Source organism: Oryctolagus cuniculus, chromosome 7, assembly GCF_051225735.1.
Source record: "Oryctolagus cuniculus isolate XC-2025 breed Fujian yellow rabbit chromosome 7, ASM5122573v1, whole genome shotgun sequence".
NCBI classification, from domain to species: domain Eukaryota; kingdom Metazoa; phylum Chordata; class Mammalia; order Lagomorpha; family Leporidae; genus Oryctolagus; species Oryctolagus cuniculus.
The window spans coordinates 40,493,605-40,521,431 of NC_142873.1; the positions used below are offsets into that span (position 1 = coordinate 40,493,605).

At 42.5% G+C, this 27,827-nt stretch overlaps 1 long non-coding RNA gene and 1 other non-coding gene across 6 annotated transcripts; both read left to right on the forward strand.

The window, feature by feature from the left end:
• Positions 1 to 1,284: 1,284 nt before the first annotated feature.
• LOC138850391 (uncharacterized) lies at positions 1,285 to 27,048 on the forward strand. Of its 5 annotated transcripts, none has more exons than XR_016237078.1 (3): positions 1,285 to 1,502; positions 25,442 to 25,711; positions 26,780 to 27,048. It is a non-coding gene; the product is annotated as an uncharacterized LOC138850391 (long non-coding RNA). The 5 variants fall into 5 exon arrangements; XR_016237080.1 differs by having other exon boundaries at positions 25,442 to 25,581; XR_016237079.1 differs by having other exon boundaries at positions 25,582 to 25,711.
• On the forward strand, positions 6,575 to 6,648 carry TRNAR-UCU (transfer RNA arginine (anticodon UCU)). Its single transcript has one exon. It is a non-coding gene; the product is annotated as a tRNA-Arg (tRNA).
• Positions 27,049 to 27,827: the final 779 nt, after the last annotated feature.

A 27,827-nucleotide genomic window follows, 5' to 3' on the forward strand; every position in this document is an offset into this window, starting at 1 on the left:
ATTCTACACACTCTGGTGAAGTAAAAAGAGCACTTCTCTCCAACAAGGTCCAGCTTTGTAAACAACTCACTCGCTGAACTCAGTCTGCATGTCAGTTTCCTGTGTTTTAACAGAAAGTGACTGAAGAAGAGACCAGAGAGTCTGACCTCTGTATTACCTGCTAAGCCCCACAGCTTTTACCCCGCACTGCAGCCCTTGTCAAGCCCCCCTGTCCTATCCTTAGAGCACAACCTACAGTTTCAAAGATGGGGAAAATATTTTGGGGAAATGTCTCAGAATCTTGCTTTCTGAAACAAATCATAATGGAAACAGCCTGCGCTGGTCAGCAAGCGCCTCTGGAAGCTGTGTGGCATGGACAGAAGTCAAGACACCTCAGAGTAGCTTGCCTCTGCCCCACCACTTAATGAGCTAGGTGACTTTGGGCAAGACCCTTCACATCTTTGTTCTTTTGTAAAAAGAGGATAATGATAATCACTCTTTTCACAGTCTCGGATAGTTCTGATGATAAAATGAGATAAGGAATTCAAAATACTTTTGTCATCATTATTGCTAATGTTAGTACTGTTTCTTAGAGGCATGGACAAGTTGCATGAAGAAGGGCCTTGGAAATTCAGCTTCCACCTTCTAAAAGGGTAGAACATGAGCCTGAAGGAGAGTAATTGGCTTCCTCAAAGGAAAATTTTTCCTTGGACTCTGTTCTTGGTGTGGAGATTAAGTGTTCTTTAGGAATAGAGTTCAGAAGGGTCACTGTTGCTTGTTGCATAAGGATGAACTGTGGATAGACCTGGCTCTAGTTTGTCAAACATTAGGTTTCTGTGTAAGGCAAGCTTAGTCTCCAGGATTGAAACTTCCTTGATCATACTGTTTTGTTTAATTATACTGGTGCACTGTAAAGGATGAACAGTTTCTTCTCTTGCCATTGTAGAATCTGCTTTGTTTCTACATTCACGTCAAGACTTCTTCCAGGACACATGGGAAGTGGGATTGATGTGGGCCAAAGACAGAAAAAGCCAAGAGTGCTCGTAATATTAGACAAAATCAATGTTCTGGAATCCCTTGACCTATAATCCTAGAATAATTAACCTTTTAATGAACCATCTTCTGATTCTTTGACCTCTGGCCTATAGTATCTGGCCCTTTAAGGACTAGGGCACCATTGTGACCAAGAAGATTAAAGAGCCTGGTTGCCAGTCCATCCCCATGGTAACTCAATGCCATGGGGATTAACAGTGCCTTATTCAGGGCCTCTTGGTTTTAAAGCTAGTGACACAGTGCCAGGTAAATAAGTAAAACAGATACAAGTGTGTCATGAAGTAAATATGAGGAAGAAGGAAGAAACCAGCCAGGAACTCTGGACAAGCCTCAGGAGTCTGCCACCTGATGGACTGGGTGGAAGGAGATGCAGAAGGACAGATATGGAAGATGGAAGATTTAAGAAGGAGAGGGGACAAGGCTAAATGGATGTTGGACGAATAAAGAGGTCTGGAGAATTAAATACTAGAGTAAGTAAAAAAGAGGATTGAATGGTGATGTGCTGATATAACTAAGACTTTAGATCCAAGAAACAAAGTATAATGACAGAACAGTTTTGAGGTCTGGGAATCTAAGAGCCTTACGGATGAGGCTAAAGAGGGAAGAGAAGAGAGCTGTGGGCTGAATTTAGGGGAGATTAGGAACACTGAGTTTCCACAATAGTGCTTGGAGCAGATGGATCCCAGGGCAAGATAAAAGATGAAGACATGGTCAGAAAAATGAATACTACAGATAGCAACTGAATGGTTAGTGTTAGGAAATGTCAACTGCAGCATGTAGGAAGAAGCAAGATGGACATCAATGAGGAGAGGTATGGGCAGAGGGGAAAAGGACATTTTAAAGGAAGACTTATAAAGGGTTATAGATTCTGAGGAAGAAAGAGAAATTGATGTGGGTGGTAAGAAGAGAACATACGAAGACAAGACTGGAGAGCTAGAATTGAACACACAAGGTGGTGGTGGCTGGAGATCTTAGAATCAGAAGTATAGAGAAACATGATCATTCTCTAAAGAGAATTGAACTGGATAATTAGCTAAGAATTGACTTATTTTTTTTGGAGAGCTGGGTAAAGCAAAAAGAACGTTTTCCCCTGTTTTCCTAGATAGATATGGCGAGACACAACATCCCACTGCTCTTTGATCTGTTAAACACTGTTAGTGCATTCATCTTGATCAAAGGGAAACTTCTATCCTTGGAGCCACACTCTCTAAAATTCTCTGGACCATTTCCCAGAGAGGGTTGCCAAAGGTAGGAGAAAGGTGACCCAGAACGGAAGATTCTATCTAGATTTTTCACTATTCTTCAGAGTCCCTTAGGGAGTTGACCTCTAGGTGGACTTCATTGACTATACTTGGAGGTCCAGCCCACTGACAAGATAGATTGATTATGGGTCTACCTTGGAAGGCCTGATACACCTAGGTGACTTGATTAGACTAGTCTAGAACTAGGGTGATTTCTGAAATTGGGATGGGATAATTAAAGGAAAATTTTCTCTATTTGTCTTCCTATTGCTTGATTCTCAGGGTCAATTATTATCTGGATTATCTCACTTCTTTCCTCTTAGAGGACAGGAAAGGGGATTGGGAGGGAACAAACAATCTGCAATCAGGCTGATGATAAAGAAAGAAGGAAAACAGGAGGCTCCAGAAACACAATTGCTTCATTATGGTTATGAAGAAAAATGCATGAGAGGAATAGACAAATGAAGCAGGGGAAAGACCTCATGAGGATGAAATGTCTTAAAAAGAACTGAAAGGCCCTTATATGGTGGGTATGCTCAGTCCACCCCTCTCTAAGGAGTGCTGTGAACAGAAGATCCATGAGTTCTGTGGAATGTAAACTTTGCACTGTAAACTACCTTTTCCATCCCTTCTGGGAGGCACCCACTGGGGGAGTTAGGTGGTCAGACTCTTAGGGGATGAGTCAGTAAGTGGGAGCCTATAGTAGGCAAGGACATGAGAAGGTGGTAAAAGGGAACAGCTTCTAGATGGCGTGCCCACAGTAGCTTTGAATTTTAATAAGGTTTGTGAAATTGTAAAGATTGGGAGATGAAAGTGTAACCTTGGGACTGTGCTATCTAAACAACTATTTCACTGTCTCATCCATCTAATACCCTTTAGAGTTTAAACCATGGGCTAGTGGGTAGGGAAGCTGTGAGTAAAACCACTGTAAGATGTGAGATTTACTTGTGTTTGTTTCTGGACCTAAAGGAAAATTTTTTGGCATTTATCATATGTATCCCAGCAACATTTTATGAATGAAATAATGTATGAGCATCACCAGTTTGTCTCTAGGGTCACAGAGTGGTGTTCAATTAGAGGTGTGAGTAATGCTTGAGTCACAGATCTTTGGAGAATCAAATCAGTACACATGTTTCTGGAGGTGAAGAGAAATATGCTGGTCGTCTTAAGAGTTTACATAAATACAAATTACATATAGTTAGCTTAAAAGAAGAAAAAAGATGTAATGTCTTCAATCATTTTAAGTGGCTTAACCTCATCTGTCTTGCCCCTTTAAAACTATAGTTTTTGTTGATGTTTCTTTTTTTATTTTTAAAGTGAATGCCTACTTTAGAGGCATTAGTCACAGTATTTGGAGACTTTGATTTATGGATAATAAAACAAAACAAGAGATATCAGAAAGACATCTCTTATTTGAAAAAAGCCAAAGTCCAGACTATAATTTTGTTGATATAGAGTATAAGTGGTCCTGGTAGGACTCTTATTGGTAAGAGTTGTTTTTTGCTGGAGTAGAAAGATTTCTGTGGGATGGAGAGGGAAAGTTGAAGGAAGTAAGTAACCTAGGAAATAAAGTTGAGACTTATAACTGTTGGAATATTAGAAGGAGAGAAGGACAGGGGTCACTCTGTGCCATGAAGTCTAAGCTAATCTTTGTCAGTCGCATATGTTAGTGCCCCAGTTGATAATGAGGACAAGGACGATCAGAGAAGTCTGATTTTCTCAGTCTCAAAGCATGTAAGCTGAATAGCTTGCTAATGAAGCAGGACCTTTCTGCTTTCTAGAGTTAGGGTGTTTGTGTGGCGTGAGACTCTCCCATAGGTCGGTCAGAGTTATTCGTACATTGGTATTTTTATACAGGATCTTGAGGGTGGGGCCGTGGTATTTATTGTTCATTGGTGTGTCCCCAGCAGCAAGTGACACCACTGAAGCGGTGAGGGAAGCTCCTGGAGGGATTTGGAGAGCCGAAGCCTGTGCAGAGCAAGTGCTGTCTCATGGGACAGTGAAAACTGGGAGCCTGTCACATTCCTTTTTTATTTGTTTTTTAAAGATTTATTTTACTTATTTGAAAGGCAGAGAGAGAGAGAGACAGAGACAGAGACAGAGAGAAATATTTTCCATCCTCTGGTTCACTCCCCAGTTGGCTACAAGGTCCAGGCTGGGCCAGGCTGAAGCTAGGAGCCAGGAGATTCATCTGTATGTCCCATGCGGGTGTAGGGGCCTAAAGACTTGGGCCATCCTCCAATGCTTTGGGAGGTGCATTTGCAGGGAGCTGGATAGGAAGTGGAGCAGCCAGGACTTCAACTGGCACCCATGTGAGATGCCAGCATTGTAGGTAGCATCTTAATACCAGCCTCTACTGGTGACATTTCTTGGGTATAGAACAGCATCTTTATGAAAAGCAAAGGGATGTGTGTGTGTTTGTGTCTAAGACTGAGCCTGGCAGGAAGTACTTGGAGTGTCATGCCTTGCCTTTCCTTTGCATTAGAGTAGTTTCCTGCTGGCCTGTAGGGTTGAGCCTCCTTTGACAGACACACAGACCTCTTGATCAACTCTTGTTTGCACCTTGTTAAAGGCCACTCAGAGTACCACCTCTTGCTGACATTCCGTTTTGAGTGTCAGGTTCTTGAAGTCATCTAAGATACATTCTAGGAAGACTTACTGTGTTCTTCCTTTTTTTGAAATTTCCGATGCACAGTCAGTTTTACTTTTCTGAGTTCCTATGTCTGGGGTGGAAGGCGAGCTTGGTTGGAGAAACTGCTTTCCCTAGGTGTTAGAGTCTTCTGGGTACATCCCTGACATGACTGAATCACCTTGCTGCCTTTCTTTACCGGGTCTCATTCTTGAAGCTATATAAATGGCTAGGGAAGCTTGAGACACTGAAACTGGAGTCCTTACAGATCTGCTGGTCTCAGCATTTCAGGTAGTCTGACTTGAATATTACCTGGGCACTCAGTTTAAAAAAGAACTGTCTCAAGCTCTCATTGGAATCTCTTGGCAGTGTCTGAGCTGTGGGCTATGGAAATACACAGTGAGGCAGTAGGAAGGGAGTCTGAGCTGGCTTTTTGCTTTTATCTTAACCTTTTGAGTGGGAGTGAGTTGGTGAACACTGAATCAGCCTTTAAATCAATGCATTGTCATCTGAGCACAGAGGTTAATTATCCCTATGTGTCTGAGAGCTGAATAGGAGAAAAGAGCTGAAGGTGAGGCAAGAAAGACTTAAATTAGACATTAAGAAGAACTGGCACAGTGCAACAATGCAACAATGATTATAAAATTCTTTTTCCCAGGAGGCTTTCAAAAACAGGAACCCTTTTCTTGGATCTGAGCTGGATATGGAAACCTTTATGTTTATATGTTTATTTATGGAAGAACGGTCAGTTTAATCAAATTAAAATGCCTCTAGCAAACCCAGGCAGCTGAGCAATCCTCCTTCTTTAATTCAGGCAGCCCAGAGACTTGGAGCTGTGGAAATGGGGAGAGGGAACACAGGTATTCGTGGAGGGCTGTGTGAAACCATCTCTAATTCATCAGAGAGCCGCCACTCTTACCTCCCCCGTTCTCCCTCCCCCACAACCGGTGTGCACGAACACATTCTCCTTCTCTCCTCGTGCACACACACACACACACACACACACACCACGGTTCTGTCTCAAATCCCATCCTTATTCTAGGGAAGATGCTGAAGGAACGGCAAAGCAGACTCCTGGTACCTCTCCCCCGTGGCTTGACAGATCACCGTTCTAGAAGCTGAGAATGGATCAGTCTCTGGGAGGCCAGCTTTCCTGTCATTCTCTGCTGCCACTCACAGCGTTTCTGTTCGGAAGCAGTCCCTTTGTCTCCGGGATCGAGGGTTTTCCTGATTCTCCCAGCTTTGCCCAGCCCCTATCTGAGAATTAGCTGAACTGGGATGAAACCACCGTGAGGGAGTGGGGGTGGAGGTAGAGATGGCTTCTGCATTCTCAGCAGGGCGGGGTGCACTCTGCTTCGTTAGCATGAGAATAGGGAGACTTTCCCCTGTGCTGTCCTCCCTTTGGGATGGAGAGGGAAGGAGGGCAAAGGCTCTCCTCTCAGGGATTCTAGGACTGGAAAAATTACCACTGTCACATTCCTCCAATCCTCTGAGGCCCCTAGGATGCACGGTTCTGAGAAAAGCCTGGAGGGAGCCTGAGTGGATCTCCACTCCAGATTTTCCAGCTGTCCCTGTTCCCCCACCGCTCAGAGAGCAGGATGCTGAGATGGCTCGGTGATGCAGAAGGTATGTGCTTTTTCAGTTCTGGTGCTGATGCTGTGTGTGTGGTGAGGTCTCTGTGGCGCAATGGACGAGCGCGCTGGACTTCTAATCCAGAGGTTCCGGGTTCGAGTCCCGGCAGAGATGGTCACCTGGCAGGTGCCTCTTTTATTTTGAATGTTGTCGTAGTAGGTTGACAATTATATTTATTTCTCCCTGGAGGCTCTAGGTGAGAGAAAGGAAATCCCTTTCCTTGGGAATCCTGAATCCCTTCTCCATTTCTATCGCTCTCTCTTTCTTCTTTCTCCGTTCCTCTTCCTGATTTTCATTGTCAGATGGAGGCTCAGATATCTGCTTCATCTGTGTGCTCAGCCGGACTGACACAGACTTTGGTTCCTTTGCTTCATGGGGAGGTAATTGGCACATTAGTGACCAAGATGCTAGGTCGCAGGCTTGGGGACCACCGTGGTCCCTGAGAACACAAAAAGGCAGCTTTTTCCCTACAGCAATGGAGAAGGGTCCAGCTGTCCTCTGGGGTACTACCCTACATGACCAAGATGTTCTTTTTTTGGTGAGGAGAGGGATAGGATCATTCAGAGGGTAATTTTATTGCACTATTTTGGTCAAGGATACTTTTTCATTCCTAAGGCTTTTTGTGCTAAAGCTCGACACTCACTTCCTCATTTGTAATGTGAAATCTAATCCTTGCTATTTGTCTCAGGGGGATAAATCACACAGCAACACACTAATTACCAGCAGCAAGTGGATGAACTTATCCCCAGAAAGTCAGAGGTCGTCTGTTTAAATACCCTTCGCTGTGAAGTTTGTCTTGTCTGCAGGGCAAGTTCTGAGGGTTGTTTCTGAATGTTATTTTCATAGTTTCTGACTTGCAACAAGCCACTTTTTCACCTCTCTCACCCCACATTCACTTCCCTGTCTCATCTAATGGGCTACAGGCAACCAGATTGGGAGCTTGGTTAGATTGGGATGTAGCTTGGGTTTCTATTTTGGGCTAGTCTGGCTCTCTCCCTTGCATCTTGCTGCCTCTGCCAAGAATTGACCTCCACCTCAGGTGAACCTCAGGGAAATCTGAGAACACACCTTTTCCCTGACTGCTGGGGAAAGTCAGCATCTCTCCCATGTGAGATTCAGGACAGGTGACCAGAGGACATAGTTGTACATTTGCACACTAGGGAAGCTGGGGTAGGATGGGGGCAGGGGGATGCACTTATGAGGTGGAGCAGACCTTGCCAAAGAGTGGGCCATTGATGGGGCAGGCAGGAGGACTCTGGAGGGAGATTTATGATTTTTTCCTTCACTATGCATGTATTTGTAGCAAACTGAAACTTGTGAAAATCTTTTAAAATAACAGCACTTTAAAGAGACTTAACAGTTCTTACATTGAGAGCTCGCATAGCTTCACCTTCCTGATTACTTTAGTGAAATCCCAGTTCAGATATTAAGTGTCTCTCAACAGCTCCCTCAGTATACTCTTTTGCAAGATACTGGTGTGGACCAGAGATTTCTGAGAATACCTTCCTGAAGTTTTTTTGTTTGTTGTTAACTAAGTCTTTTCTAGTTCTTTTTTGCTTTAAGTTCAAGCCTAACAGGAAAAGAAAATTAGTGTGTATGTTGGAGGTAGAAGAAAGAAGGAGTTTAGGGAAGGGGAAAGTCACATGTTTTAACCATAATTCAGAAAACTACATGCCTCCCATACCCTGCTGTTGTATTGCCTCCCATACCCTGCTGTTGCAATGGGTCTGCTCAGTAGCTTTCTGAGAGGGGGAAAAGGGTGTAGGTGAATTTTGGCTCATTCCAAGGTCTGTTCATTTCTAGAAGGTTTCTAGGAATACTGGTCAGGATTCATGGCTTTGTAAGAACTCAGGGTGAGGTGGGAATGGATAGAGGATGTGTGCTCAAGTAGGTGCTGAATTGGTTTTTTTCATGTGTTTGGTTGGGGTGTGTAGTCACTTCCTTTCGTGAAGTTCTAGTAAGAATTAAAAGTCACAGATAGTCCCTCAAGCCTGACCTTAGTCTCTCATTTCCATTTCCCAACTTGGAATCAATCAGAGGACCTTGCATAAATTGCAGCTTTACAAAGTTACCAAACCTCTGAACTCTAATTTGCTTATTTATAGAAACAAGGTTATATGATCTTTCCTACAAATGTGAAAATCCATTGTGCAGCTCTGAGCAAATACTGGCTCTGCTGGTGTTCAGGTTGCTCTCATCTCTCTTCAGTGTGTGGAAACTGTGCCTGACAACCAAGTGGGGAAAGGAGAGGGTCTGAATGGTTGTCTCCTGCCTGGAGTGTCCCGCTGGGGCCAGTGCTGACATGGGCCACCCTAGGAAAGCTGACAGATTGGGCATTTCTAGCTGGTGGACTCGTTCAGAGGGCAGATGGTCCACCTGTGTCTTTGGTGGGGGACTTCATCTCAGGCAAGTAGGTGGACAGGTCTGCTGGCTATCCACTTAAGGGAACTGGAGGTTTCCACTTAGTTAAACCTCACCTAGCCTTCAGCTCCCTCCATCTCTGAGGGGTTGTATTTCAGGGACTCGAAGGAAGTTATCACTCGAACTGTGGAAAAGATTTTCTGCACTGGTAAAATTCTTCTTAATACATGAGAGATAACTCCTAATATGTGACTATCATAATTACTATATTTTATAGGTAATCAGAATACAAAATAGAAATGAGTGGCTCTTTATAAAGTCACTTTACTGTAGGACTTCCATGCTTCAGAGGTGCAGGAGCTGGTCATTAGTTGTGAAGTATGTGGGCAGGAGATGTCTTATTTATTATTGTATTTTCAGTACCTGAAATATGGTAGGCATTTGATGGATATATTTGAAAGAATTCATGCTGACTTGGATTGACTATAAATTATGTAGATAGGAGAGAAAGAGATTTGTCTCCTAGCTCCTTGGGAGCAGAAACACAGGCAGTATCTTCATGCATTAATTCATTTTTTAACGAATATTCATCAAGCATCCACTTTGTGCCACTTTCTGTTATTCCAGGCACTAGGATACAAAGTCAGTCCCCACTTCCCTCATGGAGTGCATATTTCCATGATGGAGACAAATGATAGACTAGTAAATAAATGTTATAATAGCACTGTAGGTAGAGATACATTTTATGGAGCCAATTTAAAGGATGGAGGTTATGGAAGATCTTTCGCAGGAGGTGAAATTTGAATGAAGACCTGAAAGAAGTGAGGGAGGATGAGACCTAGAGGGCAGATAATTCAGAGAAATAGCAGAATTTTTGAGGGAAGCATGATTTTTATAAAATTTTTAATGGTATTTATTTGAAAGGCAGAGTAACACAGAGAGAGAGAGGCAGACAGAGACAGAGGCAGGGAGAGAGAGAGAGAGCTTTGATTCACTGGTTCACTCCCCAAATGGCCACAATGCCCATGGCTGGGCCAGACTGAAGCCAGGGGCTTCATTCGGATCCCCCTCTGTGGATGCAGGGGCCCAAGCATCTTCTGCTGCTTTCCCAGCCACATTACCTGGAAGCTGCATTGGAAGTAGAGAAACCAGGACTTGAACTGGTGCCCATATGAGATGCCGGCACTGCAGATGGCAGCTTAACCCACTATGCCACAGTGCCAGCCACCTTATTAAAAACTTTTTTAAAATTTATTTATTTATTTTTAAAGAGTTACAGAGAGAGGGGGACACACATACACACAAACACACATCCAGAGAGAGAGAGAGAGAAAGAGAGAGAGAAAGGGAGATATCCTCCATCTACCAGTTCACTCCCCAGATGGCACAACAGCCAGTGCTGGGCCTGGCCAAAGCCAGGAGCCAGGAACTTCATCTGAGTTTCCCACATGAATGAAAGCCTTCCAAACATTTGGGTCATCTTCCACTGCTTTCCCCAGGCCATTAGCAAGGAGCTGGATTGAAAGTGGAGCAGCTAGGACACACTTTGTTGCCCATTTGGGATGGCGGTGTCACAGGTGACAGCTTTACTTGCTAGGCTACCACACCAGCCCCATGGGATTACTGTCTTGATGAGGAAGCCAAAAGCCATTATAGTTCACTGGAGGAGCGTTGGGGATTTAGATACAGAGTTTAATATAGGGCTGTCATTGAGGACAATATTCTCAACTGTAGCACTTCTAACTCTATTGTTTGTGTTTTTTCACTTCTCTTGTACTATCCTGCAATGAAATGTATGGGTATTATCACATTCCTACTCACATAATTAAATAAATCAGCATATATATCCTAATTGTAATGTGAAAAAATTAATTTGTTGTGATCCTTATGTGTTTTACTATATGAATGCCACACTAGTGGTCTCATACATATATGAAGAATCACCTTAAATACAATAGCTGTGCAGACAGACCAGTGCTACCATATGGTGCATTGCTGACTTCAAAGTTCTGAGGAATATCATTCACCAGTGGTAAGGTGATTTTCTGAATTACTGAACACTTTCTGATAAATTTTTTTATAAAAATCAAGTAAATCTACTTTCAAAGTACATAATACCTAGCGTTCCTAAAAATGTAGGAAGTTTTTAAACCATGCAGAAAATTCACGTTTATATATAAAAGTGAGTTATATCTTAGGCTCAGATACTAATAAATTGGCTTTTAATAGGTCACTCAAAAGAAATGAGCAACATGGGGCAATTATTTGTGTGAGATGCCCTTGCAATAATGCAGGACATATAAATTCCAGGTACCCTTCCTCTCTACAGCTATTAGTGGCCCCCAATGTTTATGACAACTAAAATGACTCCATAAAATTTTCAAACTACTTCTGAGGTGCAATTGCAGTCCCATGGGGTAATCACTAACATAGGCTTACAGTTTGGGCTTTCTTAAGTATTAGTGAGAGTCATGGGTGAGTTTGAGAAGAGGAAAGATAGGATCTGGTTTATGTTAAAAGGTTGATTTTGGCTGTTGTTAGAGAATAGAATGGACTGGAGATGCAGTTTGCAGGTCTGCTGTGCCCCTGACCTTGTAGAAGCAGCAGGGTATGGCACTGTGGTTCCCAAAGGGGTGGTGCTAATACAGAGGTGGAGGGTTTTACAGCAATGTCAACCTACAAAGGTGATTCGTCATCTCTGAAGAACTCACATGGAACAGATCACTTGCATTTTGTCTGTAAAGTAGTTATTTTTTATTTATTGTCATTACAGTAGTTATCACCTACTAGTGAAAATGTTCATTTTGATTGTATTTAAAAGCTTTAGCAAATAGAACCTACTTTCCTAAAACAGTGTTGCAGTTTATGTTTTGAAGAGTTCCCATAAATTGTCATTGAGCAGGATGTCTTTGAACTTCTCTGTGTCTTTCTCTGATGTTGATTGGGTCTTTTGCTTCTGTGATGGAGATACTGTTGTGTAGTGACTTTCTAGAGAATGAATGATGAGACATGGAGCATTAAGATGAGGGAAGCCGGCAACCATGCGAATAGCAGAAGCAGCAATTTCATGGCACTGACTCAGACCTGAGTCTGAGAACTTGTTATTTCCTTGCCTGATTTTGGGTAGGTAGTAGGTCTCTTAGAGCCTTGACTTCCTCATGCAGAAAATAGTCCAAATAGGGCTTGAAATTAAATCAGATAAAATGTGAAAATGTTTATATAGATACTAGGGAAGTATAGACACAAATGCAGGTGTCTTTGTTTATAGGTAGTTCTTCCAGCCAGTCTTCTTCAGACTGTCTGAATTGAGTTAGCTTTTTGGAGACTGTGTGAGGATTTGAGGTAGTTAGGCAGGGAACTACATGTGTCGTCTGTCCTTCACAATGCTTGGGCATAGTGGATTCTTAGTGGAAGTAAAGAAATGTTTAATGCATTTTAGATAGACGTTACCCTCCCGGGGCACTTCCTACCCTGTGTGATCACTCTAGGAGCCCTGGTCTCTCTCTGGAACTGTGAGGAGGGAAGACCTACAACAGCTTCATAGAGCACTGGGTACCTTATTTTCTAAGCCCCCTGGAGAGAGGCGTCATATGGGATCTTCTCTGTGTGGAGCAATGCAGGGAGGGTTTTAAGCCAGGTGTGAGGGCAGGTGTGTTTATCTTCAGAAGGCAGGTAAATGTCTCAAGAGATGGAATTAGACTTCTGAAAAATACCTGGGGAGCTTGGAGGAGACAGGAGACATGGGCTTGGTGCTGCATTCCTGGGCAGGGTCCTTTCTTGGAGAATTGTCTGCCATGGACTCAGCCCAGTACTGAATCTCAGGAGAGCATCCTGTGGGAATCCCTAACAACTCCTAATAATCTTGTCTTCCTTTTGTTACATCACTACACCACTTTTGAAGAGAGAAATGGTGTCATCTAAAATAGCAGATAATTTGGAACCAGTTGTATTTATTTTTGAGGGAACATGAAACTTTTTCCCTTTTAATTATGCATGAACTTCTAAGAGTACTTTTAAATTTTTTGTGCTTAAATATGTCCCTCATGGTGGAGGAGAGTGGCTGTTTACTCCCAGGTGTCAGGAAGCAGAACCTAAAATGTCTTGTGCCAAGTACATTACTTTGAAGTTGTATAATTTATGCTACATTTTGATAAAAATATTGTGTTCTACTTCATTATATCTGCCCTTTTTAAGCACAAAAATAATGATCTATCCTACAATCTTAAGTGGCATGCCCCATATATGAGTTCTTGGCATATCTTAGTTATAAAGGCACTATAGTTATATAGTTACACAGAGCTATATAGTTGATAGTTATAAAGAACTATTGTGACATGAAAAATGAATTTGTTGTCCCTAAATATTCATTCAGAGATGAAGCAGAAGTAGTCTAGATACAGGTTAAGTAAATAGAAGCCTATAGGACTGAATGAGTAAACATTAGCTCATTTACTCATTAAACAATATTAATTTAGTGCCTACTATGTGCAAAGCACTGGAACAGCCACAACAGTGAAGTGAAAGAGATCATCACAAGAATACATGTAAAATTGTAACTGTAATGAGGGAGAGATGTGTGAGGCAGAGAACAGTTTTTTTCTGGAGAAGTTGACCTTTTTGTGTAGGTGATGGAAAGCTTCTCCAGGAAGTGTCTCTTGGCTTGAATCATAAAGGTAAGCATGAAATAGCTAGACAGGGAGCCTAGAAAAGAGCTTTCTAGTCAAAGGAGAAGCACACACAGAGGTCTTATGGTGAAAGCGACAAAGCCATGGGTGAAGGACCTACAAGTGCATTTGGTTTGACCTCAGAGAGTAAGGGAGAAGGTAGCGTGAAATGAAATTGGAGAGAGAGGCAGGCAGCAGACCCCACAGGGCCTTTTGGTTCCTATAAAGGTTTTTGTCCTCATTCTGAATACGATGGGAAACCACTGAAGGGTTTTCAGTTAAAGAATAATGTGATCAGATTTGCATCTTGGAAAGATTGCTTCAGCTGCTGCTTGGAGAACAGAGGCCTGCCAGGATACATGCTGGAGCTGTATTAGGAGTGAACCAATAGTTGTTGTGAAAAGTGATGCCAGCTTGGATTGATGGGGTGATAATGGTGGCGGTGGTAGAGACAGAGGGACGCAGATGGATTTTAGAGCTATCCATGAGCTAAATGGGTAGGATTTGTTGGTAGATTGGAAATGACGCAAAAGAGAAGGAGTTCACAAGGATTGCTCCAAGATTTCTGATTTAAATACCATTCTCTAAGATAAGAAACACCAACAGAAAACCAGGTTTGTAGAAGATTTGAGCTTCCAATTTTGAGGTGCTTTTGAGATATGTAAGAGGAGATGTCATATAAGTATGAAGATGAGAGCTGCGCCAAGGTCTGAATTAGTTGATTTGGAGACTCATCTGTATGTTGGTGAAATTTGAATGAGATCACCTAAGAGGAAGTGTGGAGTGAGAAGAGGAAGAGTCTAAGGAAGAAATAAGAAGAATTCCAACTTTTAAAAGAATTTATTTGGAAGGCAGTTGAGAGAGAGCAAGATCGTCCATTCACTACCCAGATGACTGCAACAGCCAGGGCCGGGAGTGTTCAGAAACAGACTTCACTGATCATCACTTGAGTCTAAGGTGTCAAGGACATGGATAAATGAAAGATATCATTGGGAGAAGTCACATGGAAGTTAGCAATCAGAAGTGCTCTGAAGGATCAGGGAGTAGAGCCAGATTTGTGGAGGGGGAGGTAGTGGGAGGTAAGGAAATTGAAGGAATTTACACTGGCAACTCTTAGAAGTTTGGCAGAGAAAGGATAGGGAGAGGGAGTGACCGGAAGGTATGAGAGCCAAAATGTTGTTTATTTTTTAGTTTTATGAACACTAATGGACTCACTACTCATCTTTACAATGATATATCCACTCATGGAATGACTTGTATCTATAACTGCACTGTATTCTATGTGCTACTTTTTGGAAGACTGATTTAATTGAAAAGCAGAGTGACAGGGAGAGATAGAAAAAGAGATCTCCCATCCACTGTTTTACTCCCCAAATACCTGCAATATCCAAATTTTGACCAAGCTGAAGCCAGGAGCTAGGCTCTGTTGAGGTCTTCCACGTGGGTGTTAGGGGCCCAAGTACTTGGGCTATCCTCTGCTACTTTTCCAGGTGCATTAGCAGAAAGCTGGGTTGGAAGCAGAGTAGCCCTGCCTGACATGGCAAATGATAGCTTAACTTGCTGTACCACAATGCTGGCCCATTATGAATTTGAAAAATATTGAGAACGAAATCATTGATGAGTGTGTATGTGTGTGTGTGTGTGTGTGTGAGAGAGAGAGAGAGAGAGAGAGAGAGAGAGAGAGAACGAGCATAGAGTACTGTTGAAGAGATTAATGCTAGGTGAGGTGGGAAGGGAAGCTCCTCTATTGCTGTTGGAGGAAGGAAGTGGAATCTGATGTGCCTTTGTGTGTTTAATCTATGGAAGATGAGAGAACCTCATCTCTTGGATGTGGTAATAGCAGCTCCTCTTCCTCCCAATTCTTTTAAAGCCAGTAAGAATAAGTGGGTAAAAGAGGGTTTTGGATGTTTGATGGAAGCAAAGAGTTTTGGATAAGTTTTGGAGAATGGAAGAACGACAATAAAATGGAGAAGTGTGTACTATTTCCCAGGCAGTGGCAGAGAGCCATCTGAAGGCTCCAAGAGATTCCTTTCACATACGTACATACCTGTGTGTTTGCATGCCCAGTCTGTTAATGTTTGCCTTCATAGTAGTGTTAACTCTAGTCTCAAAGAGTGTACATGTGTACATTTCTCTACGTGTGTTTTACAGAGGGTGTGGATTCCGAAGTCTCCTGGGTGTGGGGTCAGAGTCTGTAAATCTCAAGGTTTTATCCTTAAAATGCGTCCATTGCCACCTGCGCTCGGCATTAACGGTTTTAAGGCGCCACCTGCTGGAAAGTTTGCTCGCAGTCACCTGCCAGGCTTCTGTTAGCTTTATTCTTGGAACTCAGAGTTCTGGAAATAGTATCCTCCCCACCCCATCCCTTTGATGAATTGTTAGTTTCATTATTGAGATATTATCTTACTTTCTATATGGGTCAAAGAGGGACCATTAAAATGTGTTCTTTTCTTATTTGATCTTGGATTTTTGATCAAACACCACATCTATTCTTTTAAAGCACAATGGTTAGACAACCACTATCCACTATAGACAAACCTCATCCACCAATCCATGCATGAAAGAAGAGGAACAAAATGTCAGGCTTTTGATCAGAAATTGCATGAATAAGAAGTACAGTAGTGGTTAAAGATATATAAAGTATAGGTAATTCAGAGAACAAGTTAGTAGATTGAGGCATGTTTTTTTTAGCAATCCATCAAATTAGGAGGTTTTTTTTTTTTTCCTACCTGCTTCCCACATTAAATTTTCTCCTGTAGGTTATTTAAATAAAATGTGTATTTCTTCATAGTTTCCAGGCTGATCCATCAGGAAACTAGTCTGCTATAAATTTTTATTTTTTAGTCTGTTTTGATCCAGTACAGTGTCCACTAAAACCTTTTGTCCAGGGTCTTCAGGTCAAATGACTAAACTACTCCCAACTTCCAGATTTTCATTAAACAATAACTTTACTTCAAGTTTACCCACTCTATAAAAGAATTCAGTGCTAAATCACTCTCACTGCTTCTTCCCCTGTACTTCAGTCAGTAACTCTTAATTATGGCCATTATATATTATATATATATAATATATATATATAATTCAACCATGATTCATGCAGAATTTAGAGAAATATCATAGAGTCTTTTGAATCATTCTACAAGAACAGAACAGCATTTGTTCCTCTGCTTCACTCATCTCTGTGAAGTGCCTGCTGAGTGTCAGGAGTGTCGAGAGGAGCTGGGGCTGCCAGGGGAGAGGAGAGGTGCAATCCAGTCTGGGTGGAGCTTGTCACACAGTGGGGGAGGCAGAAGCTGAGTCATCCCCACTCCTGGTGGTGGGTTCACTGTCAGGGGAAGCACCAGCACTGCCATGCAGCATCTAGAACCCAGAGAGTCATGGAGGTCCTCCTGGAGGGAATGGCATGAAGTCACGTGGAGACTCTTTGAAGACACTGCTGAGAGTCAGAGTGTGTGTGTGTGTGTGTGTGTGTAGCTGATGAAGGAATTTGGATTTTATTTGAAGAGCAAATTCTAGCAGGGAAAGAGTTTCATGCTCAAATTTATAATTTGGAAACATTATTCCATATGGAACTTGGAGAAGAGCTGGAGGGAAGCAGGTTGGAGATGAGTTTTTCAGTATATTTGATGTGGCAGTGGCTTGTATGCAGAGAGTGGAAATGGAATGGATCTGAGAGGCACTGAATGGATAAGATGTGGTGAAAACTCACTGTAGAGGTCAAGGAAAGACAAGAGTGCAGAATGAGTCCTGGATTTCTGGCTTGAGCATGTGGTGGATGGAGATGACATCAGTGAACCCAGGAGCTTCAGAAGTGAGTTCTTAAAGTGGCCAAGGAAGATGAGTGTCTCCACTTTGGACATGCTGACATTGAGATGTGTCAGATGTACAAGTGGATTTTGTGTTGTCAACAGCTCGGAATATGAGCTGGATATGTGAAGAGGAATCTAGGTTAGAGATTCAAGTTAGGCATGATCAGACTTTTTAGGGTAAATGGATGCTTGGGAGTGGTTGATGTCTCATATCACATAGTGTGACAACAGAAGAATGGCTAAAAAAGAGTCCTGAGAAACCCATCATTTGAGGCATCGTTAGAGGAGGCAGAAGCCACCAAATGGAACCAGGCAGAGACTCAGGAGGGAAATTAGGAGTGCTGAAGAAGCCTTTCAAACCAGGTGCAAGCATTCCTGATAGGGCTGACATTTTCTTCTGAATTTAGTACTCTGTGGTTTGTCAGGGGTGGCTCCCATGGAGTGACAGAAGTCGATTTCAGTGAGTTCATAAGTGAGTGGGAGGTGAGGCAGTGGAGGCAGCAAATGCCTAAAATTCACATATCTGTTATGAAATGGAGTCTAGGGCTGGGGAGAAGACTGGCAGGAGGAGTGTGGTTCAGGGAATGATGTTTGTTTTTGGATAGAGGGAAGTGGAGAATGTTTAAGCTCTCATGCAGGTTATCACACAAAGAAGTAAAGGTTGAAGGAACAAGAGACAGGGTAGCCAATAGGTAGTTTAGTCCCTAAGAAAGCAATCAAGGAAAATAATTCGTAAAGATAAAAACGTACAGTGTTCTTTCTGCAGGGACTGTTCTCAGAGCAGAGTACCAGAGCGAGTGTACCGCTATACCTTGCTTGTGATGAGGAAGCTGAAGCACAAATAGATGCCCTGGGTAACTAACACCAGACAGTACGTGGTGGAGCCAGGACTCACAGCCAAGCAATTCAGTGTGAAACTTTCATTGTTAGTGCCTTGCTGTGGGAGTCAGCACCTGGCTGGAGACTTTAACAGGAGGTGTGCACCTTGCTACTGTCACTAAAGAGAAGGTGGGTGGATTGGGTATGGATGTAGGTAAGTGTCATTTTGGCTATCATTGTTATTCCCCTAGGAATAACATAACAAATTACATCAAACAGGTAGCTCAAATACAACAAATTTATTCTCTCAGGGTTTTGGAGGACAGAAGTCCAAAATCAAGATCAAGCTGTAAACAAGGCCTCAGTCTCTCTGAACAGGTTCCTTGAATTGGAGCTGCATTCTTCCAGTGTCTGCCTCTGTGCTTGTACGGCTGCCTTCTCCGGATCCCCGCCCCCCCCTCCTCTTACAAAGACAACAGTCTATCGGTTTCTGTGATGATCTCGTCTTGTGATTTTTCATGTTAGTGACATCTACAGAAACCATCTTTCCAAATAAGGTTTCAAGGGTTAGGACCTGGACATATCTTTTTGAAGACCATCATTAACCCACTGCAGTTAGGAGATTGAGGATGTTCCTGCCTAATGGAGTCCATGTTGTCTATGAAGTAAGAATGTGGGTAATTTGGTGAGAGTGAACCCAGATGTGGAGGGATCAAATGTATGAAGAGAGTGAAGAAATATTGAAGTCATCATGATTGAGGGAAATAGTTTGTGGAGCAGTGGGGAGAACCCAGATGAAGTCTGTGATCATGAATGGACAGCTATGTGATTTTTCTCCAGCAGCAACTAGCAGCTTGAGTAAAAACACAGAGAAAACTGAGAGTTTGAGGGCTTGGAATCTGAGAGGAAGGGGACGTGGCAGTGAAGGGAAGACAAAGGCAACAGGGGCTTAGAATCCTCTCTCTCTCTCTCTCTCTCTCTGTGTGTGTGTGTGTGTGTGTGTGTGCAGTAGATGAAGAGTGAGTTCGGGAAATAGAGACAGCACGTGTAAGAGGCCCTTTTGAGAAGTTTAGTAAAAAAGACAGCAGAAAAAGGGACCAGTAGTTGTACAGAGATGTGTATCCATGAAAAATCAGTGCTGCTGTTATTATATTCCTAATGGGGGTAGCAGGATATGTTTTTATGTCAATGAAGAAATCCAGGAAATAAGGAGAATTTGGGGGCTGAGGAGAGGAAAGGGGTGATGGAATTCTTTAAGTGCTCCAGAATTTAAGGAAAAATAGGATTCAAAGGCCAAGGGAGAGAATTTTCATTGTGAGATGAACCCTCCTTGTCCTGCTGTAGTAGGTGAGGAAGAATATACTGAATGCCTATGAGTGGATTGGTTTGTAGGTAAGAAAGTGTGGGGGACTTCACACCCAATATCTTTCATTTTCCCACTGGAAAATTCAGTGAAATCATTAACTTAGAACAAGTGAACAAGTTAGGGGATCTATTCCTCTCCAATGACAACAAAATTAATTTTGCCTGTTATTAATGTAGCTAATATCTATCTTATTTGTGAGTACTTTTTAGATTTTTACTCTATTTGGCATGGATGGATTTCTATTCATCTGTGCTTTTTCTTTTCTGAATGTGGTCTGTTGCAGTAGTCAATAGCTTTTTTGATGAGATTCAAAATACTGCATCTGTTTTATGGCTGCAAATGACTCCAAATCATGCTTTTAGGGAAAGAACTGGCCAGAGCAATTGACTATGTGAGATGGAAAAAATTGATTATTGTAGTTCATAGATGGGCTTCTAAGAGGCTTTGGAGAAGACAGATGCCTTAGGAAGGGCAAGAATTTGCAGAGGTGGTGTAGAAAGAAAGGAAGAATGGAGATTTCTCATGAGAAAGTTTAAGTTCCGCTTCACTTTTTCATATGTAATACTCATTTCCATCTTCCACAGAACTTTCAGTAACATTGATGTTATAGTTGTGTTAGTCTATTTAGGCTGCTATAATATAGTACCATAAGATGAGTAATTTATAAACCACGGAAGTCTGTGTCTCACCTTTCAGGAGCCTGTGAAGTCCAAGATCAAGGCAGGTGCAGTGTCTGGTGAGGCTCTGACTTCTGGGTCATCCATGGCAGCTTCTGGCTGTGTCCTCACTTGGTAGAAGTGGGGAACCGGCTCCTTTGTGCCTCTTTACAGTGCACTAATTCTGTTCATGAGACTTCAACTCTCCTGTTCTCATCCTCTCCCAAAAGGCCCCACCTCAGGACCTTGGGGGTTAAGGTCTGAACACATGAATTTTGAGGGGACACAAATAATCAGACCACAGGGCTAGTCCAGGTGGACACTAGTGCCGTCAACGACTCAAGGTAGTGTGAAATGAGAGCACAGGCTACCCGTGGGGCCACATGCACATTTGGGTTACATTAATTTTTTAAATTGTGAAACAAATTATGCTTACCCAAGGGTATATATAATGTACATGCACAATTTAAAAACGTATAATTGCAGCCATAAAATAAGCACTGAAGCTCCTACCAGCCAGTTAAGTTGAGAAGTTTGCCAGTTCCTTTTGGGTGAACCTCAGCTGCATTTCTCTCAGTCCCCTGGGAGTGACCAATCATCCCCTTGGCTTTCTTTATATTTGTGTCTCACATACAGCCGTCCCTAAATAATGGTTACTTCCATTTGCTTATTTTTAAACTGAGTATAAAGGAAAGCATATCCTTTGAGTTGTTTTTGTTCCCTTCACCATTATGTTTCTCTGAGGATTCTGTTCTTGGGTACACTACAGTTGGGTACACTGATGTATAGTGCTCTATTGTATGAATGTACCACAGTTTATCAACTCATTTTGCCTTTAATGGGCATGTGTTTTGCTACCAAGAGTTTTTATTCCTATTATGAATGATGCTTCTGGAATAATGTGTATCTCCCAGAGCAAGAGATTTCAGGTAGTGTAACCACACATGGGAATGGGATTGCTGAGTCACAGATCATAGTCCTATTCAGCTTTACCTGGGTATATTTATTGATTACCAAAGTGATTCTACCAACTTGAGGTTACTTTCTCATTATTGGTCATCCCTGAGTCTTCGCAAACCTGAGGGTAGAGATGCTACCTTTGTACCTGATGTACAGACAGCCACAGAAAGGACGTGGGTTGAGACTCCCCAGCCAGTGGAATTTTGGTCATGTGTTTTCCTCTTTGTTTCACTCCTTCCCTAACCCCGTTCTCACACTCACAATGTCTCTTGTCACATGAATGTGTCCAGAAGGCTAGCAGGAAGCTGAGAATTTTAGGATACAGGAGATTCAACATTAGAGGCAGCAAAGAAGGGGTTTTCTCTGGCACACAGATTTAGAGGGTCTGGAATACCCATCTGTCAGTGGGCAATTTTACTCAAAATTATTTAGCTCCAGAGTTGAAATGCTTTTTGTGGCCAGGAATATCCAGAATGACAGAAGGACTGGTTATTAGAACTGCTTTTTTTTTTTTTTTTTTTTTTTTTTTGACAGGCAGAGTTAGACAATGAGCGAGAGAGACAGAGAGAAAGGTCTTCCATCCATTGGTTCACCCTGCAAATGGCCGCTACGGCCAGGGCGCTGTGCCGATCTGAAGCCAGGAGCCAGGTGCTTCCTCCTGGTCTCCCATGAGGGTGCAGGGCCCAAGCACTTGGGCCATCCTCCACTGCCTTCCTGGGTCACAGCAGAGAGCTGGACTAGAAGAGGAGCAACCAGGACAGAATCCGGTGCCCCAAGTGGGACTAGAACATGGCAGACAATTAGCCAAGTGAGCCACAGCACCGGCCAGAACTGCATGTTTTCTACTCTTTTTGTCCACAAGAATGTGGGAAGTGATATAACTCTGCCTGAATTCTGGTGTCTTGATACTCAGGCCAGTCTTGTCCCTGTGTTGGCTGGAGTAAGACTACCTGGCACCCATACCCTTCCCTGTCTCTTTCTCTGTAGAGGGTCAGCCGTGAGCTGTCCACGTTGGAAAAGGAACTTCTGATCCTCACAAGACCACCCAAGTATATATAATTCCAACAGCACAGAAGAAAAAACTGAGCTTCAGAGAGCTGAGTAACTTGCTAAACGTTACATAGCTTCTGCACGGCAGACTTGAGAATCACCTGTGCTCACCCTGACTCTATTCTTTGTTGTTATTTACAACCATGTGACCCTGAACAAGTGCTTTTTTCTGCCTGATCTTTAGATTATAATATAAGAGTTTGCATGGTTTTAATAAACATTTATTGAACAATGAAAATCACTATACACAGTTCTTTCATTTTAGTAAGAACAATTTTGTGGGCCTGCAAGGGTCTTTCCCCCGACCCCATTGTTGTTTTTATATTTGTCTCCTAAATCTGCTGTCACAGCCTCTGGTTAAGCTTGTTCTGTGGCTGGTCCATGCCTACAGCAAGGTAGGTCTTGGCTACAAATCTTGTTCCAGAGCATTGTTGCTGATCTATTATTTTGCTTTTATCCTGTTTTCCTGGCAGACAGCATATTGCCTCTCACAGTGGTCAGGATTTCCTAGTGGAGCCTTTCGCGGGATATGCTGTTACCGAGTCACAACATACTCTGGCTCTGATATTTGTCTCTGGGAAGCAGTCAGGCTTGGCGGCACAACCAGCATGTCAATATCCCGTTCCCTGGGGACTCTGCTATCACTGCCTCCCAGGCTCTTTACCTCTCCAGTCACACCTCAGCCTGCTAACAGGGGAGTCAGAAGCAGAAAGGAAGCATCGTTCAAATATGGGAAAAATAATAAAATCAGTCTCCAGCTTGGTGTGGCTTGGAAAGATCCAGCTGCCACCGCCTAGGATACACCTGCAGGATGCACTACTCAGACCTTCCTCCTTCAGGGCTTTCTTGCTGTCCTGCAGCTGACGCTGCTTCACCTGTTTCCCTCCAGCTCTCTGGGTCTGAGAAGGGAGGTGTGTTGGCTCTAACATCTTGGGAATGAATGTCCCTCCACCCCCCCCACAAATACTCTTATCACCTCGGCAGACCTTGGGTCTAATGATTGAGACACCAGTTAGGATGTCCACATTCCCATGCCAGAGTGCCTGGGTTCAAGCCCAGCTCTGCTTCATTTTCAGGTTCCTGCTGATGCATGCTGTGGGAGCCAGCAGTGTTTACTCAAGCATTTGGGTTCCAACCAACCACATGGGGGACTGGAATTCATTTCATAGCTCCTGCTTCCATCCTGGCCCAACCCCAGCTGTTGTAATAGGCATTTAGGGGAGTGAATCAGCGGAAGAGAGATCTATCTCTGTCTCACTGCCTTTTGAATAAATCAATAAATATATTACAATTGTTAATGGGACTGGTGTTGTGGCACAATGGGTTAAGCTGCTGCTTGCAATGCAGGCACACATTATTGAAATAACAGTTTGAGTCTTGACTGCTTTTCTTCCATCCAGCTTGCAGTTAATGTACCTGGGAAGGTTGTGAAAGATGATGGCACAAGTACTTGTGCCCCTGCCACCCTTGTGGGAGCCTTTGGTGGAGTTCCTTGCTTCTGGCTTCAGCTTGACCCAGACATGGCTGTTTCAGTCATTTTGGGAGTGAACTAGCAGATGGAAGATCTTTCTCTGTCTTTCCTTCTCTCTGAATGTGTCTTTCAAATAAATAAATCTTAAATGCTTTATCACCCAAAGAGCAAACTGAATATGTGATTCTAATATTCTTCCTTTTTTATTTTAAAGATTTATTTATTTGAAAGTCAGAGTTACAGAGGAGAGAGAGAGAGAAAGAGAGGTGGTGGGGGGGGGGGTGGTGGCCAGAGCTGGGCTGATTAGGAGCCGGAAGCCAGGAGCTTTTTCCAGGTCTCCCAAATGCCTGCAGGGGCCCAAGTACTTGGGCCTTCTTTTGCTGCTTTCCCAGATGTATTAGCAGGAAGCTGGACTGGAAGAAGAGCAGCTCGCATGGGATGCTATCACCACAGGCAGAGGCTTTACCCTCTACACCACAGTGCTGGCCCCAATTCTAATCTTCTGATACTGGTTATGCTACATGAAGAAAAACATTAGAGACTTTAGGTTCTTGCTCCTTTTTGAAATATGTCGACCTCTAATCCTCTGCTTTTGGCAACTGGGGAGAGTATTTTAAAGAATAATAAAGATTACTGAAGATGACAGTAGAAAACAGATCAGTCTAGAACAGTCTAGAATAGAGACTAGCAATCTTCTCTCATTAAGGACATAAAGGCTTTTCTGGGCACTTCTGTTTCTAATAATATTTGTCTTGATTTATGATTCTTTAGAAGTGTAAAAGTCGGCTGGCGCTGCTCACTTGGCTAATCTTCTGCCTGCGGCGCTGGCACCCCATGTTCTAGTCCCGGTTGGGGCACCGGATTCTGTCCTGGTTGCTCCTCTCCTTGTCCAGCTCTCTGCTGTGGCCTGGGGAGGCAATGGAGGATGGCCCAAATGCTTGGGCCCCTACACTCGCATGGGAGACCAGGAGGAAGCACCTGGCTCCAGGCTTCAGATCGCTGCAGTGCGCCGGCCATAGTGGCCATTTGTGGGGTGAACCAACGGAAGGAAGACCTTTCTCTCTGTCTCTCTCTCTCTCTCATTGTCTAACTCTGCCTGTCCCAAAAAGCAAAAAAAAAAAAAAAAAAAAAAAAAAAAAAAAAAAAAAAAAGTGTAAAATCACTCTCAGCTTGTATCCCTATAGAACTGGGCTGGAAACTGCATTTGGCATGTAACTTGCCAGCTCCAATTCCATAATCTCATACTCAATTTCAAAGCAACAAAATGTCATAGAAAAGAAACTTCAAGATGCTTAATATGGTCAGTTTTGAGAGGTAGCAATGAACAGAAATATCTGTATAAAGCAAGAATATTTAGGAAAGAATTTCTGGAAGACAAAATGAGCAAAGGACAGGAAAAGAAGGACATAGATTGGGAGAAAATAATTGGAAAGAATTAGAAAAGTGATGAAGAGGCAGGGCTATGGGACAAGTACCAAGTAGAGTATCTTGAACAAGTCAAGAACCTAGGAAAGTAAATGAGGTTGACTTTCTCCTTACTGTAGTCAGTGATAAATATACACCAGCTTTGCTGGGTGACACAGTGGCTTTGCATGGAGTTTGAAAGGGAGTTTACACACCTTTTTTGGCTTATAACTACTGTCCGTATTTAATGGTAGGTGGCAGGTCTAGGAACTCCACTTACTTTGATGCTACCTTCCAGAGCTCTGGTTTTAGTAATTGTTCAGTCAGCTTTCATGATTATTTTTCAGAGAAAGAGAAGAGTGAAACCCTGCCTTGGAAGAGCAGAGTGCAATAACTGTGGGAACCTTCCTAGAGACTGAGAAGCAAATGCAGCAGTATCAGTCATGCAACGTTAACCAAAATATGACTGATATGACTTTTTTTCCAGGTAATTGAATCATCAGAAAATACTCTAGGTGGAAAAAGAGAAAAACCTGAATATGGACAGAGAAGGAACAGAACTCAGAGAGAAGAGCAGGGAGTGGACCTCAAGATCAGACTTCAAAACAGGAAAGCAGGTTGTTTTTCCCTTGAAGATATTTTGAAAGACAAGGACTTCTCAAAACTTTAAAAATGTTAGATATCAAAAGAAAGGCCACTTTCCTCCCAAACTGTGAATTAGCATTGCATTAATAGTCAAGATATGTTGGCTTCCCTCATTAGCCTATTCCTTACTGGGCTGTGACTTCAGAAGAGTAATTGAGCTTCCCCAAGGTTCATCAGGAAAATGCAGATAGTATGTTTATCCTATTTCATCATGGTGTTTTTATTTGTGAGTGGATATTAAATAGGACTTTGGGAGCTATATCGTAACTTGAGTAATGACAAAGATTTCATTAGTTTCTTTATTTCCTTAGCTGGGTTGACTTTACTCATACATAGCAGGCAGATGTCTATGTATTGTGATTTGAACAGTTTCCCCAAGGATTAGTTGTCTGTCAAATTTTTCGTTGCAATTGGACTTCCAAGAAATGATTAAACCTTTTTGGGAGAGTCCAAAATTTCTACAGTCCTCAGGTTAATTAAATAAGGGACATTAAGAGGCATATGTGACCTGAGATGTACTCAACTCAACTGTAGACATATTAGCTCCTGACTAGGTGGTCTTGTAGCAATGCCTTGAAACAATGAAATGGAATTGCCACTAAGTAGAGGGGCACAGGGAGCATGGGCTTACCATGAAAGCACTAAATACCCGTGAGGACATCTGGAGGGAACAGGTATGAAGAGGAGAGGGAAGACTTTCTGTAAATGACTTCACTAGTTTGATCTGATGGTTTGTTCTGCCCAGATCCAAGGTTTAGAGAAATGGCATCCTGTGATCTTTTTTTGTTTGAATTCCTTCCCAGTGTCATTTGTTTTCCAAATAAGAAGCTCTCAGGACAGTACCTGACTAATCCTCTTAGAACTATTGAGGCACAGACAGCTAAATTTACAACAATAAGCCGTGCTCCCACTTGTTCCAGGCTTCCTCATATCTAGCGAGGACTGGATGCCAGTGACTTGGGAGCAGATGTAACACGTCTTTTATGGCCAAAGTGGTTTAAAAGGCAATGCACTCTTTCCACTTTCTTCTTTCTTGTCAGGTTACTGGATATTGATGCTGGCAGCCAAGTCTTGGAGGCAGAATGGCCACACAAATGGAAGGAAACTGCGAGTCTGAATCACAACATGGAGCAGAGCCACTAGACTGCAGACCAGGAACACTTGCCTCCTCCCAAAGTGAACATAATGTTCATTTTGCTAGTGCTAAGCCAATTGGAAATTTTAGTTTTTCTGGTAAAGCAGCTGAAGTGAATTAATGCTGCTACAGATAGTAATAAATTTTCTCCTGAGATGCTTTGTTCTCCGGAAATTGTGAGCTGCTTTTTTTTCTCTTGAGCTCTAGCCCTTATCCTGAAACTTTTTTTCCAGATTCTCCTTAGTTTTCCTACAATCATGTATTCAGATGAGTGAAGAAATTAACAAAGAGAAAAGAGAACAGAGAAGCAATAATTTTTTCTTTCTTTTTTCTTTTTGATTTGGCTGCATGGTTGTAGCCCAGGAGGTGGGTGGAAGTCAAGGACAGATGTTTGTAGGTACTTGGCTTAAATTCCTGTGCTGGATATGAAAAAGTTATAAACACTAAAGTCCCTAAGTTTCAATGACATGCTTTTAAATCAAGAACTAAGAAGAGTGCTCTCTCACCACTTTACATCGGTGAAATTTGTTTCTTTTCCATTTCTTACTTTCCAATTGGCAAGTGCCCTTGAAGTGTAGGATTTGTGTGGAGGACCCTTTAGTCACTCCTTTTTGTTTTTTTAAATTGGTTCAGGAAGCTCAGAAAATTGTTTCTACCTAAAGCCAAGCTGTTTGCCTAGAGCCCAGATTTAGATGTTTGGGTAGGAGTAAGCTGAGAGCCCAGGTGTTGGAGGAGGATAAAGTAACATCAAATAAGTAAACAAATAAAAACCTAGAAAACAAAATTTAAAGATAGGTGCTTACAACAGTACAAACTGGTTTCTGAGGTTTCATAATTTTCTCATTTGTATAAATTGTGTTCACAAGGACACTGACGATATGATCAAATAGAGCTTGTAGTTAAAAATGAATAGCTGCTTTGATAAGTTATTTGAATAGCAGTCTTGGGTAAGA